At 37.0% G+C, this 16,998-nt stretch overlaps 1 long non-coding RNA gene across 1 annotated transcript in view; it reads right to left on the bottom strand.

Annotated features, from left to right (window-relative positions):
* Positions 1–975: 975 nt before the first annotated feature.
* Positions 976–16,998, bottom strand: part of LOC141420821 (uncharacterized) — an 88,235-nt gene continuing 72,212 nt past the window's right edge. The window contains exon 3 of the long non-coding RNA XR_012445486.1: positions 976–1,470. This is a non-coding gene — a long non-coding RNA (uncharacterized lncRNA). The remainder of the gene's footprint in view (positions 1,471–16,998) is intronic.

The following is a 16,998-nucleotide window of genomic DNA, read 5'->3' as shown; positions in this document are numbered from 1 at the left end:
CTGATAGTAAGTAAACTTGCTTATTGTATATGGAACACCTAATATTTATATACATTGTCCATTGAAACCTCACACTCTCATCTGAGGAGAAAACACTAGTGTCTGTTTATGGAAGAGAAAATGAAGCTGATCTCTAACCACCCCCTCCATAAAAGCAATATTAACAATAAGCAGAGGAAAACCTTTCTGAACATCAGTAATACTGAATGTATTCTAAGTAGCAAGTTAGAATGCATGTAGTGAAAAGGTTTTCATTAGAAACAATTACAATAAAGGGGACACAGCAGAAAGAGAAAAAGCAAACTGGGAGCTGCAGAACAAAAGAATGCAATGGTCTCTGAGGGTGCACAGTGCCCCAAGGAGGGTCCTGTAGGAAAGTCATCCAAACCACACCAGTGGCGTCTTGCACAAGGGTTCACTATAGACCTTGCTGCATTGTTCCACACTTTCAATTGTATTTTTCATGTGGTTCTTAAATCCAGCAAATCAAAATTACACAGAAAATATGTTTACTCTCTAGTTCCAAGTTAGAGTATTTGCCAAAATCCCAGAAAGTTTCTATAAAAAAAATCAGTAGCTAACATAAGGAAACCTGCATTCTTTTTTAAAAGAAAACTTCATATAAAGTCTGTAATTAAGAATAAAAGAAGTATAAATTGATTAATAAAATGAGCAAAATACTTTTCTTTCATTTGCTATCTATGTTTGATTTATTGATGATCTATCAATGTCATTGAACTAGGAAATTCAGACGACACTTGTCATCTGAAAATGAACACTGCTATTGAATATCTGTTGTCTAGGGAAGAGTTTTCACACTCTAGGGTCATGACTAGTAATCATTAGTGAATGAGGAAGTCACTGAATAGCAATCAGTAATACACACACACACAGAGAACATAAGAGAAGATACTAAAATATAACACATGGTCAAAGAGAAAATACTATTTTATTAAATTCTTGGCTCCATTTTATATGTGTGATAATTTAGTGCCTTATGAACCAAATATTTGAAAGCCCCTATTCTATGATAGAGTAATATATTTTCTAAAATACTAAAATGCTGTCCAGGAGTTGTATGCATATGCATGCCTAGTGAATATAGATATCTAACTTTTTAAAAGCATGTTGCTCTGTAAGTATATTGTGAAAAATACAAAGGATCAAAGAATAAGATGAGATCATGTTTGAAAAGTACTTAGAACAGTATTTGCCAAATAGCAGATAAGTGGTAGTCATTGTTGTTATTATTATCAGATTACTCAGAGCATAATGCCAGAATCAAATTGGGAGAAAAGAGTGTTCTTTCAGCATCTGAATGGAGACTTCTTTTGTGTAGCATTAGGGCCTCCCAACTCCACCTCTGCACCAGTTTCTTCTGCAGAGGCCAGCTTAGCATAGGTCAGGACCAGCTGCACCATGGCCTCTTGCTCCTGCCCTTTGGTCTCTCAGATCCCTTCATGTGACAGTCTGTAGAAACAAAAAAGCAGGAGAATTAACCTTTGCGGGTTCAATCTTGACCAGCTGGTCTCTGGACTAACAAATATAGTTTGTTGAGATGAAGAACATGTTCCCCAAAATATGGCACCTTGACAATCGAGAAAGCCACAGAAAAAGGAAGTCACTGCAACCTTCTCCCACCATTCTGTGAACGCCATGATCATAAAGTAGCTCTCTGACCTACTTTCTCTGAAAGTCAGTCATAAGACCATCATTCCAGAAGGGTCCTGCCCAAGGCCTGTGGGAAGGAATGCTGAAAGAGAGGCCAACATGGGTGAAAAAACAGGCCTTGCTTCATCCCCCGACATATTAACCATTAAGTCATTTCCCTATTTTGAAAAAGTACGTTTCTCTTTTTTTTGTTTATTCATTCATTTATTCATATGTGCATACATTGTTTGGGCCATCTCTCTCCTTCCCTCCCACCCCTTTCCCCTCCCTCAAACCCACCTTGATTCCAACCAGAACCTGTTCTGCCCTCTTCTCAAAATTTGTTGAAGAGAAGACATAAGCAATAATAAGAAAAACACAGCATTTTTGCTAGTTGAGATAAGGATAGCTATACAGAGAGATTCCTAGCACTGCTTCCATGCACAAGTGTATTACAACCCGAATTGACTCATCTCTACCTGACCTCTTCACTACTTCCCGGTCACCTTCCCATATTGACCTCTTTCGTTTTAAGGTTACTATATTAGCTACTTAACAATGGGGACATCAAACACTTCCAAGTTTTGGGTTTCCTACCTTTCCCTATTCCTCCTGTACCCATTCTCCCCTTAGTGTTACCCATGTCCAATAATATTACTGTATTTGTTTTATGTCTAAAATCCACATATGAGGGAGAACATAGGACATTTAGCCATCTGAGCAGGGCTGACTTCACTTAAGATGATGTTCTCCAGTTCCATCCATTTACTTGCAAATGATCAGATTTCATTCTTAATCGCTGAGTAAAATTCCATTGTGTATAAACACCACATTTTCTTAATCCATTGGTCAGTAGTGGGGCATCTTGGCTGTTTCCATAACTTAGCTATTGTGAATAGTGCTGCAATAAAAATGGGTGTGCAGGTGCCTCTGGAGTAACCTGAGTCACATTCCTTTGGGTATATCCCCAAGAGTGGAATTGCTGGATCATATCGCAGATCTATGTTTAGATTTTTAAGAAACCTCCATATTGCTTTCCAGAGTGGTTGTACTAGCTCACATTCCCACCAGCAGTGTAGGAGCGTTCCTTTTTCCCCACATCCTTTCCGACACTTGTTGGTGATGGTGTTTTTGATGATAGCTATTCTAACAGGGGTTAGGTGGAATCTTAGTGTGGTTTTGATTTGGATTTCATTATGGCCAGAGATGGTAAGCATTTTCAAGTGATTTTTGGCCATTTATATTTCTTCCTTTGAAAAAGATCTGTTTGGTTCAGTTGCCCATTTTTTATTGACTCACTGATTTTGGGGGAGTTTCATTTTTTGAGCTCCCTGTATGTTCTGGTTATTAGTCCTTTGTCTGATGTGGGTGGTCTCTTCAGCTTAGAGACCATCTCTTTTGTTGTGCAGAAGCTTTTATATTTCACGTAGTCATATTTGTCCATCCTTTTACTTAGTTGCTGAGCTTCTGGGATTCTATTGAGGAAGTCCTTGCCAATACCTATTGCTTCCAGAGTATTCTCTCCTTTTTTCTGTACTAGCTTCAGAGTTTTGAGTCTGTTATTAAGGTCTTTGATCCATTTTGAGTTGATACTAGTACAGGGTGATAGACATGGATCTAGTTTCAGTTTTCTGCAGGCAACTAACCACTTTTCTCAGAAACATTTGTTGAAGAGCCTTTTTTCCATTGTTTGTTTTTGGCAACTTTGTCAAAAATAAAGTGGGCATAGCTGTGTGGATTCATATCCAGGTCCTCTATTCTGTTCCACTAGTTTTCATATCTGTTTTTGTGCCAGTACCATGCTGTTTTTATTGCTATTGCTTTGTGACTTGTTTGAAGTCAGGTATTGTGATACCTTCAGCATTGCTCTTTTTTGCTGAGTATTGCCTTGGCTATTCACAGACACTTGTGTTTGCAAATGTTCTTTAAGGTAGATTTTTCAATCTCTGTGTGAATGTCATTAGGATTTTGATGGGAATTGTCTTAAACATGTAAATTGCTTTTGGTAGTATAGCCTTTTTTACTATGCTGATCCTACCAATCCATGAGCACGGGAGACCTTTTCATCTTCTGTAGTCTTCCTCTATCACTTTCTTCAGGGGTTTGTAGTTCTCCTTGTAGAGGTCATTCACATCATTTGTTAAGTTTATTCCTAGGAATTTGATTTTTTTTGAGGCTTTTGTAAATGGAATTGTTTTCATATATTCTTCAAAATGTTCATTGCTGGTGTACAGAAAAGCTAATGATTTTTGTAAGTTGATTTTGTATTCTGCCACATTGCTGAAGCTGTTTATAGTGTCTAGGAGTTTTGGGGTCTTTGAAGTATAGGATCATGTTGTCTGCAAATAGGGATATTTTGACAATTTCGTCACCTATTTGTATTCCTTTTATTTCTTCTTCTTGCCTAATTGCTCTAGCTAGGAATTCCAGTAATATGTTGAATAGGAATGGGGATGGTGGGCACACTTGTCTTGTTCCTAATTTTAGGGGACATGGTTTCAGTTTTTCACCATTAAGTGTGATGTTGGTTGTAGGTTTGTCATAGATGGCTTGTACAATGTTGAGTACCTTCCTTCTATTGCTAGTTTTCTTAGAGCTTTTATCATGAAGTGATGTTGGATCTTATCAAAGTCTTTTTCTGTATCTATTGAGATGATCAAATGTTTTTTGTATTTGTTTCTATTGCTGTACTGTCTTACATTTATAGATTTGTGTATGTTGAACAACCCCTGCATCCCTGGGATGAAGCCAATTTTGTGGTGAATGATCTTTCTGATGTGTTGTTGGATTCAGTTTGCCATTATTTTAATGAGGATTTTTGCATTGATGTTCTTAAAGAGATTGGTCTATAGCTCTCCTTTTGGATATATCTTTGTTTGATTTTGGAATGTGGGTAATACTGGCTTCATAGAATGAGATAGGCAGTGTTCCTTCCCTTTCTATTTCATAGAACAGTTTAAGGAATATTGGTATTAGTTCTTTAAATGTCTGATAGAATTCAGCAGAAAATCCATCAGGTTCTGGAGACTCTTTATTGCTTCTTCAAATGCATTTCGTGTCATAGATCAATTTAGGTGATTAATATCCTCTTGGTTCAGTTCTGGATTGTCATCAGTATGTAGAAATCTGCCCATTTCTTCAAAATTTTCAAATTTATTGGAATATAGTTTCTCAAAGTAGTCTGTGATGATTCCCTGGATTTCCATGGTGTTTATTGTTGTTTCCCCTTTTGCATTTCTGATTTTACTGATTTGGGTTTTTTTCTTTCCATTTTTGTCAGATTTGCCAGGGGTCTGTCAAGCTTGTTTATTTTTTCACAAAAGCAGCTTTTTGTTTCATTGACTCTTTGTATGGTTTTTTTGTCTCTATTTCATTAATTTTGGTCCTTATTTTTATTATTTCTCTCCTGCTTGTTTTGGATTTGGTTGTTCTTATTTTTCTAGGAGTTTGAGATGTAGCATTAGGTCTTTTATTTGAGATCTTTCTGTCCTTTTTATATATGCACTCATGGCTATAAACTTTCCTCTTAGGACTGCCTTTGCTGTGTCCTATAGGTTCTGGTAGGTTTTTCATTTTCATTAACTTCCAGGAACCTTTTAATTTCCTCTTTTATTTCATCAATGACCCATTGATCATTGAGCAATGTGATATTCAGCTTCCAATTGTTTGCATGCTTTCTGCTGCTGTTTTTAGTGTTGATTTCTAGTTTTAATGCATTGTGGTCTGATAGAATGCATGGGATTATTTCTGTTTTTGTATATTTACTGAGGCTTGCTTTGTGCCTTAAGATGTGATGAATTTTGGAGAAGGTTCCAAGAGCTGCTGAGAAGAATGTATATTGTTCAGAATTTGGATGAAATAGTCTGTAGACATCCGCTAAGTCCATTTGATCTATGGAATGTTTTAGATCTAGAATTTCTTTATTGATTTTTTTGTTTGGATGACCTATCTATTGGTGATAGGTGGTATTAAAGTCTCCCACTACCACTCTGTTGGAGTCCATGTATGCTTTTAGGTTCTTCAGAGTATGTTTGATGAAATTGGGTGTACTGACTTTGGGTGCATATAGGTTGATAATTGTTATTTCCTTTTGGTGTATTTCTCCTTTTATTAGTATGGAGTGTCCTTCTTTATCTCATTTGATCAATATAAGTTTGAAGTCTACTTTGTAAGTATTGCTACTCCTGCAATACTTTTTTGCAATACTTTTTTTTGGGGGGGCATTGGCTTGGTAAATGTTCCAACCTTTCACCCTAAGCCAGTGTTTGTTTCTGTCAATGAGATGGTTCTCCTGTAAACAACAGATTGTTAGATCTTCCTTTTTAATCCAGTTTGCCAAATGGCCTTTTGATTGGGTGTTGAGTTCATTGACATTCAGTGTTAATATTGATAGGTGTTTGGTGATTTCTGCCATTTAGTTGTTTTTGTTGTTTACGGGTTTGATTGTGTGCAGCTGAATCAACGTTACTCTGTGATTCCTGTCTTTTCTTCTCCTGTGGTTTAGTACTTCCTGTCCTCTTGTGGTTTTGTTTGCTTTCACTTTCTGAGTGCAGAATTCCTTGGAGAATCTTTTGTAGTTGTGGCTTGGTGGTCATATATTGTTTTAGTTTCTGCTTATCATTGAAGATTTGTATTGCTTCATCTATTTGGAATGATAATTTTGCTGAGTAGAATATCCAAGGGTTGATGTTATTTTCATTCAGTGCCTGGAATACCTCCTTCTCTGTCCTTCTTGATTTTAAGGTTTCTGTTGAGAAATCTGCTGTGATTTTGATGGGTTTATCTTTGTATCTTTGTATGTTATTTGTTTTTTCTCTCTTACAGCCTTAAATATTCTTTCTCTATTCTCTGTGCTTGTTGTTTTAATGATAATATGTCATGGAGAAGTTCTATTTTGGTCAAGTCTATTTGATGTCCTGCAGACTTCTTATACCTTAATGGGTATAACTTTCTCTAGATTTGGGAAATTTTCTGTTTATTTTATTGAAAATTATTACAAATCCCTTTTGCTTGTATCTCTTCTCTTTCTTCTACGGCCATGATTCTCAGGTTTGGTGTTTTGATGTTGTTTGTGAGTTCTTGTATATTCCTTTTGCAGGCCTTGAGTTGTTTAACAGTTCTGCAGCTTTTTCCTTTTATTTTTGTTTTATCTTCAAGTTCTGAGATCTGCCTTCCACTTGTAGTCTGCTGAAGTGGACTTTCACTATGTTTTGTGTTTCTGTTTGAGTCTTTTTTCAGAGGTTTTCTATATCATGGGTCACATCCTCTTTAATATTTTCTATTTTCATCTTTTCATTCATCTCTCTATAGTGCTCTCTGTTTTACTTGGTATTTATTTAGGGCTCCTATGAGTTCATTTATTTGTTTCTGTATCTTTTCTTTGTTTTTAGTGTCTTGCAATTTCTTGAGTGCATCTTGCATATTTTGGTTAACATGAGACTCTCCATGAAATTCTCAGTGATTACTTGCAGGATTTCTTCTTTGAGAGTGTTTTTGTGGGCATTGCTGGGTTCCTTGGTGTCATTTACCTTTGTTTTGTTGGAGTCAGGAACTGGGTATCCATTTTCTTCATTTCCCTCTGAATCCTGTATTAAATTATTTTTGGGGGGAGAGTGGTTTCCATCCTTTTACTTCTTCCTATCTTGGTACTGTGCAACTATGTTCTTGCTAGGATAGGCTAGTTGGTGGTTTTAGTCACCTGTTTTCTTTCCCTTGATTTAATTTTTGTTTTATGGCTGTCTTGGGTTTTTTGCCAGGTTGGTGTGCTATCTGTCCCTGGTCTGGGTGTAATTTAGTAATAACTAATTCACAGGTTTAATATCTGACCAGTAGTTTGTATGTTATATAGAACACCCCTTGGTGGTAATATCTATAAGCAGTGGGAGCTGGGGGATTAACATTTGTAAGGCTATCTATAGAAACATGGGGAATTGGATAGGATAGCACTAAAGAAAGAAGAGGGAAATGGGATGGGTGAGTGGGGAAAGCAGTGCAGGGGCTGCTGGTTTTTGTGGTCCTTCTGTGTGTTTGGGTCTTTTTCTGTTCAGTGGAGTATGCTTGTGTCAGGGATTGCAGGGGGTTGGGGTTGTGTAAAGTTGGTATAGTAGGTTGATCAGTGGGTGATGAGTTTGTAGGATGGAGAGGTAGTCTGGCGACAGGTTGGGGGAGTATGGGAGGGGTAAGTGAGGGCAAGGGGAGAGAGTGAGTGAGAAGAGGCAGAATAAGTTTGTGAGGAGAGCAATGGATTTTAGCACAGGAGAAAGAGGGAGAGTGAAGGGGGTGAGAGTAGGGATGAGAAGATGATGATGGTAAAGTTGATAGTATACAAATTTTAAAAAGATAATAGAAATAGAAATAAAAATAGAAACCCACAATAACAAACAAAAAACCCAAAAATGCAATGGCATAAATAGAACAAACAAATAAACCAACCAAACAAACAAATATAAGAAAAAAAAGAAAGAAAACACCAGGTTCAGGAACAATAGAATTTTAGTCTTAGTTTAAGTTCTGGAGTTACTCCTCCAACATCCAGTCCTGGTATTGGCATATAAGCAGAAGCTCTTGTGTTATTTCACCAGGTGATTGGCTTGTGAGTAGTGCTTTGTTCTTCTTTCTACCGGTAAAATTGAAATTGTGAGGTGAGGTAGCTTTGCCAGATCATGCATGGTGGTCAGAGATAATGATTTCCCCAGCTGATAGCTATGTTACCCTGCAGCTGCAGCTGCTTGGTCAGCTTCTCCCCCAGTGAGGTGGGGCAGTTCTAGTTTGAATGCTGCCCTCAGGTTTTGGAGATCAGCTCTGTAGTCCATTAGTTGCCCTGCTTTGGAGATGGTTTTTAACTGTGATTGTTTACTGGGATTTCTGCTCTGGGGGTTTATTTCTTTGTCCACCCCCACTTCTTTCTCTGGGGCAGGTTCAGTGTTCCATCGGCCCCCTCTGCTGTCAGTGTGTTATGATGGTTTGCTGTTTGTTTTTCAGTTTTGCGGGGCAGTTTGGCTTTGGGTGCTGCTCACTGGCTCAGGAGTTGAGCTCAGTGAGCAGCTATCTGCTTGCTTCAGGGAGTGGCTTTTCACCCACCTGCTCTCTGCCTTTCTGCCTTTCCAGTTTTTGTTGACTGATAGTTCATGCTGAGATTAGCTCCTTGCTCCTCTTCCTTTCTCCAGTGCACTTTCAGCATTCCTGCCCCCTCTGTTGTTGTACTAGATTATAGCTTGCTGTTTGTTATTCAGTTTTTTTGAGAGGTGTCAGTCTGCCCATGGGCTGTGCTGGTTTATCCTGGGGGTGGCTTGGGGTATTCTGCATCATGCATGGTGCTTATGTTTTTGGTCTGTTGAATGTCTCTTAGGCAGTTTCAGAGCCAGCAGGAACAGCTGTGGTAGTGGTGGCAGCCCCTAAATTTTACCAGTATAATATGTGCAGAAACTTTCCCTGGGTGTCAAAGATTTGCTTCTGGTTAGTGCTTTATTTTCACTTGATGGAAGAGGAGAAGAGAAGGAAAGAAAAAGAATTGCCATGGGGAAAGAGGGTTTCCCAGGGGCTGGACCCACCTTGCTGGCTGTGCAGCGGGTCACAGATGTTAGATGCAACTAAAGGCTGATTTGTGGGTCAATCTTTGCATTTTTCCCTGCATCTAATGTGATGGTGGTTATTATTTTAGCTAGAAGCACTCAGAGTTACCCAAGTGTGGCTCCAATTTCTCAGGGAGGTTTTGGAGTCTCGGAGGTTAGGCTTTCTGCTCTGTACCCTAGTCACCATCTTGCATCTTACCCCAAAAGGCACATTTCTATATGATTGTCTTCTTTCATCAAACCTAAACATTAAAGCACATGGTTTTCCCTGGGTCATTGGGTCTTTGATTTGGAAAGCTCTCATCTTACATAAAATTGTGTTAAATAAATTGGTCAAACTTTTCTTTTGTTAAATCTGTGTTTTGTTTAGAGATTCCCCCTTCTTATAACTTGGATAGTTGCAAGATTCATGTCAAATTTTGCCACATAAGTTCCCATCAACCAAGCTTCATTTGTCTGGAGTAGGCAACTTGGTAACACATCTTTGTATAGTCACTCCTTTCTTGTTTCTTTACCCCTGACATTTGTGAGGGCAAAGAGGTAGTATGTTTTTCCTCACTTATCACAAAGGTCATGACTGGCATACCTAAAACAAATGTCAGATTAACAAAAGAAAAGTATGACATATTTATTTAACAAAGTTTTATATGAAGCAGCAGTTTTCAGAAATGAATAGTCAAAGACCTAAGAAAAACTAATTTTTATGCTAAGTTGTAGAGATGCATGTCTGGACAAAAGTATATGGTTTGATGGCAATAAAGTGAGTGAACCCAGTAAGGCCTGTTTGTCTAGATCCTTTTTAACTTCTTGATGTCACCTTCCTTCTTTCCACATGGAGGGCAGGAACTCTCCAGAATGATAACCTTATGATGTACTTTCAGGAGAGGCAGATCAGAGAGTGATCTTTCTAGGCATTATGACTTGTTTTGCTGGAGAGGAGCTCTAGTTTGTATGATCCACTTTGGGAAAGGGCAAACAGGAGAAAGGAAGGAAGAAGGATGTCAAAGAGACATTGTCTCTAGGCCTTCTGATGTCCTTCACTTCAAAGTTCTCAGCATGATCAGCTGTCATACTTTGGGGTGTCATGTTCTTAGCCTCAACACCTTAATTTCTTTTCCCTGGAATCAATTCCCAAATGAAAGTACCTACACACGAGCCTTTGACTAAATCTTTGCCTTGGAGGATCCAAGCTATGAAAACCTTGAATCTTCTTCACTCATACCCATTCTCTTCTTCCTACTACTACAATTATTCCTTAGAAAATGAGCCCTAGGGAGACCAGCCTTCAGCAATGCTGTGAAAATGGTACCCTCTTATTTTCAGCCTCTAATGTATTTTATGAAGCTGAGAAATTATAGTTATCTTTTACCTTAGTAACTTGGAGAACTCAGAAAATACTGTTTTTTTTTTTAAAGAGTTACAAAAATGCTGACAGAAAAATACGTATCAAAGGAATTTCTAACTTCAAGGTGGATGGGACTCTGTGTGCTAAAGAGTATTAATCTTGAACAAGTCATTTGTTTGCTTCATTTATAAAAACAAGGCTGCATTTCTGTTCTGCCACAGTAAATGGCATGTGTAAATCCTGTAAAATACTCCTTAATTTTTTTAGGGAGTCTGGTTATTTGCTTTTTATATTTATTTCCATAAATTGATCAGACAGAAATGTGTTTGTTTATATCCCAAATAGGACAATAGAGAATTGTAATTAGATTTCACCATAGGCCCACAATTTTTGCCCTAGAGAATATAATAAAACAAGGGAGATTACCTGCTCCTCCTTCAGAACTAAGAGTTGTGCTTTAGGCTGTTGGCAAGATCTCTGTTAAGCACACCCTGCCAATCAACAAAGGTCCTTCGAATAAGGTTCCTATCTTCAAGCTGAGGGACAAAATCTGCACAGTAATTGTGCCATATTACTTATAATTGTGTTTGATAAGGAATTCAAGATGTGAAATATTCTAACTAATTTTAGATAACCTTTGCCTTGTTATTAGAAGAATTAAAGTGCATTTTAACCAAGGATTGGAGGTATCTGAATTTTAGGCATCATCCTAAAAGCAATGGTGACTGAGCTGAAGGCTGTATCCAACACACGGCCCAGAGTCATATTAAGAAGAAGCTGAATAAAGGAATTTAAGATCATAACTAGTTTATAGTTGTATCACAAACAATGCAATGATAAAAATCGGAGAGGTCAAACCCAAAGGTAAAAACAATGAATTGAGAATGAGAATGAGTACAAGTTTTATTAAAAGTCATATTAAAAAACCACTGATGAACCTAACCAAGTTAGATTGTTAGCATATATGGAAATGTCCCAATGAAACCTGTTGTGCAACTATTATAAGCTAAAATAAATGTTTTTTTAAAAGGTGAGCCAAAGAACTATATTTTTTAATTTAAAAATTGAAAATTTGAACTAAAAGAAAAAATACTTTTCTCAAAGTCACATACAAGGCTATCTGACTCTTCAGTACTTGCCAGTCCATCCCATCATTGTGGCATGCTTATTATGCATTGAGTGCTTCCCTCTGTGATTCCATGAGTAAGTAACCTTATGAGTGTAAGAATATCCATGACTCCTGGGTTTGTATAGAATACCCGGTATTCAGCTCATAGACACATTTTCCAGACTCCTATTCAATATAGCCTGGCATCCAGGTCCTCACCAAAGGAACATGAGTAGAAGTGACTTTTGTATCATTCCCTTAAAAAAAGTTACTAAATGTCTTTCTCTTTTCTCTTCCTTCAGATAAGAAGCCTGACATATCTGTCAGCTTGTCAACTACATGGATTAAACTATGCCTCCAGGAGAGGATGGAGTATCAAGGCAGAAGACTCTTGAGTCCTTAGGTGACCCTGTGGAACACAGCCACCGATTCACTGTGAACCACTCCTATTCTTGGACTACCACACACAGAAAAATAGATGTTTAAGTTCAAATAACTATATTTTGGGGTTTCTTCATTGATGTAGTTTAGCCTATGACCTGAAAAATCAATCTCCAAAGAACACTGTATACTTTACAAAGGAAAAACTGGGGTTTGGCCCAGTTGCCAAAGTTCCCATAGCCAATAAGTGGCAAAGTTTGAATTTTAATCTAAATCTTGCCTTCATTTTCAGAGCTTTTTCCTCAAACTCTGTAATTGATTCAGGAAAATGTTTTTAGTTTAACAAGTATTAGGACCACCTAGAAATCTTATTACTATGCAGTTTCCTGGGCCTTTCTTCCACACATTTAGATTAAGAAAGTCTTTTACCAAGCATAAGAATTTGCGATTCCATCAGGCTCCATCTTACCGAGAATCCCTGTCTAGGGGCCACATTTTGAGTACCACTGACATCCCACTCTTTGTACATTGATGGTGGACAAACGTGTAGAGAAATAGGACCAATTAGGGTAATAAGGCATTTAAGTTCAAAAGAGAGAAGCCTGGGGCAAAGGGAGAAAGAAGTGGATAACGATTATGGTGATAACATTGATGATAAAAGCTAGTATTTACTTTCAACTGTTACCAGCTTTATTAGATTTGATTTCTTACAACTACTCTATGAAGTAATTTTTTAAATGTCTCTCATATATGAAGAAAGTAAAGCTTAAAGGAACTGGTTCCTTTGATTATAATTTATTGCTATAACATGTTGAAATTGGGAGCATAAACTGTCATTGGCCTGATTTCCAAACTCAGATTCCATTTAATCCCTGTATTTTGTATGTCATGGTGCCTAGCTTCAGAATAATAGCTCTTAAATATTTGTTATAAACACTTCATAAAGAAGTACCTAAAAGATCTTCACTAACTCCCTTTTCTTCATAGGTTGAATTCTAACTTTTTATTTGGGCTTGATGGGCCAAAATATACCCATTTGTGGCATGATAGTGTCTTGTAGATATGTTGTAAGAACTAATGATAACATGTGGAGGTGGAATTAGTGAATAGGAGAAATTATTGATGTTAAGGAAAACGGTCCAAGGAACTGAACAAAGACAAACCCTGCCTAAACAGAGATAGAAGTCACTTCATAATGAAGAAGAGGGAAAAGTCAACTTTAAAACCAGCCTTTTTATTTCTTCAGTCTTGATGTCTTTTCCCATGCTGTACCTGTCAGAATATAACAAAAAAATGTAAGCACTTTTGACCTCTGTCTGTCTTCTTCAATGGTATTTGTGGCTCTTTTTCCTTTAAGCGAAAATGACTGAACTGGTGGTAGAGGGGGTGAATTCAAATATGATATATTTGATACATTGTAAGTACCTCTGTAAATGCCACAGTGTGCCTCTACCTAGCACAACAATAAAAGATAAAAATGACTGATGACTGAGCTGAAACAATTGTATGGAGACTGTTTTGATTCCAGACAGAGAAACAGCTGAGACTTAGTGGTGACAGGTCTTGACTGGTAACTTGAATTTTCCTGAGGACTATAAACTTTAGAATCTTGTTACCCCAATGAATGCTTTAAAGTAATAATTTTAGGAGGATATTGTGTGAACCACATAATTTTGAGATGAAGCAATTAACAAAAGTGTTCTATGCTGGCTGGAGAACATGGGATGTGTGGAAGTGTATGCTTCAAAGTGACACAGGTATCCAGGTGTCTCGCCATGTTAGAACCAACCTTGGATGTTACCGTATCCTTCGCCCAAATCATGATCCCAGTGAGAAAGAGGCACAAATATGAAGCAAAAGACATCTCCAAATGGATATGATTTTCTGCTGAAAAGCCAACTCCCCCTTTTTATGTAAAAGTTGACTCTGGCATGTACTACCTTGAATATTAAACCCATAAATGTCTAAAATCAAATATAGAAGGAGATAGTAGAATGATGGTTACCAAAGGCTAGGAGTAGAGGAAACGATATCTTAGTCAAAGGGTGTAAAGTTTCAGTTAGACAGGAAGAATCAGTGTTTTAAATCTGTTGTATAACACCATGACTAAAGTTAATAATAAAGTGTTGTATATTTCAAACTTGCTGCAAGTAAGCTTAAATGTTCTCATCACAAAAAAATAAGTGTTTGAGATGATGTATATGTTGACTACCTCGATTTAATAATTTTACATTGTATAGATATATTAAAATATCAGCTTTTATCCCGTAAATATATATAATTATAATTTATCAATTTATAATAAAATCAGTACATCTTCAGGGCTTCCATGAGGATAAAGATGAGAGTATTTATATAAAAGCACTTGAGAAAATATAGAGATATTTGTTAAGAGTTTTTATTATTGTAGCTTTTTAAAATACATTGATATAGATAGCACACAACTTAGGAACATTTACTATGATAACTATAACAAATATTAATCTTCAGAATTTATTGCCCACTCACATATATTCATACACACATATATAGAACACACACAAACAGAAATAAAGATATCCACAGATCCTTCAATTTGAATGTTTCCTTTTTATCTCTTTAAAAAAGTCATACAAAATAATGGGTTTTGTAGTATTTTCATACTTGCATACTGTGTACTTCAATCATATTCAATGCCCATCACCCCTTCTTGTCTCAGTCCCTCCTTCCACTAGTTACCTCCTCAAATAATTTCCCCTCTGCTTTCATGATTATTTAATCTCTGAGTGGCCTAAGCAGTAGTTCCCAATGTCTTGGCACACTGTTAATTCATAATTGGTTGTACTTAAGGCAAAAGAAATTTGATTCTCCAAGAGTAAATGGACAATTCCACTGCTGATATGGCCACATATCAGCAGGATGTGGATTTTTAAAGAGAACTAACATTCTTTAAAATCACATAGTAAAATAATAGGACTATGGAAATGTAGGAATAGGGAAGACCATACAAAATCTATTTAACAATTCAATCAGAGCACTAAAAAGAAAATTTTAATTAAAATATGAGAGGAGTTAGAACATGCTAACTTCTTAGTAAATAGAAAATCTTGCTGTGAAATACTACTTTACCTTTCTAAGCAATCAAAGAAAACACTAGATGATGGAAAGATCTCCCATGTTCATGGATAAGGAGAATTAATATTGTTAACATGTCTATACTACCAAAAGCAATTGCAGACTCATTGCAACACCCATCAAAATCCCAATGACATTCTTCACAGAACCAGAAAAAATAATTCTAAAATTCTTATGGAAGAACAAAAGATCTCACATAGCCAAAGCAATCCTGAGCAAAAAGAACAATGCTACAGATATCACACTATCTGGTTTCAAGATACTACAGAACCATAGTCACAAATACAGCATGGTACTAGGAAAAAAAATAGTGGAATTGAATAGATGACCTAAATCTCCATCTTTCACCCTGTACAGAAATCAGTTCAAAAATGGATCACAGGCCTAATGTACATTTTTCAACCAATAAGTCAATAAACAGCAGGCCTGGTGTACTATGTTATATCCCTCCTCTGTCTGCTGTGGCCACTTGGTGGTATAGAACGTTAATTATCTGGAAAAAAGAAATCACATTTGAAAATATGCTCATACTGAATTTTCCTGGCATTATTCCTCTGTTTATAATCACACATGGACTAATCAAAAATATAAAACATATGCTGTAGTAGAACAGACCTCTAAAATGTGTAAATGGTTTATTTTACTGAAAAATTTCAGGGAAGCTTCAAGGTTATCAACATATTAACAACTATCTCCTAACTTGCATTTCAATATGCACTTCTCTGACTTGGGAACATGCAGGTAAAATTATATCTACAGAAGATTTTCTCAACCTCCACCTGCTCACATTTGGAGCCAGATAATTCTGTGTTAGTATGAGTTTGTTCTATGCATTGTGTGATGTTTAGCGCCATCTCTGGCCTCTATGGACTAGCATCTCCTCCCCAGGTTGTGACAGCCTGTTTCAAGACAAATCCAAATGTCCCCTGGGGAAAGGCACATCCACCCTAGTTGAGAAAAACTAGCCTAGTGGATCAGAAGTATTTATAACCACAGCCTACCACACCTGTACCACAACTATTTGTCAACATCCAGAATCCACGTAAACAGCATCTGTTAATGTGTCACAATAAAGAGAAACTGAGGACCATTGTGCTTGAGAAAGGCAGGCTATTTTTACAGTGATAATTCTTTCTTGATATTGTCTTCATAATGAGAGGACACTACATACACTACGGCTTTTCTCTGCACTGTCTTTCCTCAGTGATTACTGAATTGGGAGAAGAAGAAATTGCAGGCTCCAAACCCTGTCCATTTACTTTTTCCTAAAGAGAAAACTGCTCACATGTCCTCCTCCACTGGGAGCTCCGTTGGGGGAGAGAAAGGAAACACAATGTAATGCTGTAATCTGGTACATTGGTCAGGATAATTGGGAAGTGGATAATGAAGTTGGATTTGGAGCAAAATACTATATATACTATACCTATCTATCTAACTATCTCTCTCCCTCTCTCTCTCTCTCTCTATCTCTCTATATATACATATATATATATACACACACACACACACACAGAAACCTAAGCATTTTGCTTTGCCCAAGGCACATAACTTCAGTGCCTTCGGGAATCTGTAACTGATTTTATAGTTACTATTTTTAACTGTTTTAACCTGGGCAGATGGAGTTAAGCCTAAGGCGATTGGAAATGGTATTTCGGCCATTATAGAATACTATGGGTTAAAGCAGCTTTAACTTCAAGTTAGTCTCTTAAACAAGCAACTAATTGGGCCATACCTTAAGGAAACAATGCATGGCCTTCTTGTTTTAAGGAAAAGCAAGTACTCAATGAAGGTATCAGTAAGTGGGTACACGCAAAGACCCTTGAAAAGGG

The sequence above is a fragment of the Castor canadensis genome, chromosome 1, assembly GCF_047511655.1.
Source record: "Castor canadensis chromosome 1, mCasCan1.hap1v2, whole genome shotgun sequence".
Classification (NCBI taxonomy): domain Eukaryota; kingdom Metazoa; phylum Chordata; class Mammalia; order Rodentia; family Castoridae; genus Castor; species Castor canadensis.
This window is presented reverse-complemented; position numbering and strand designations above follow the sequence as displayed.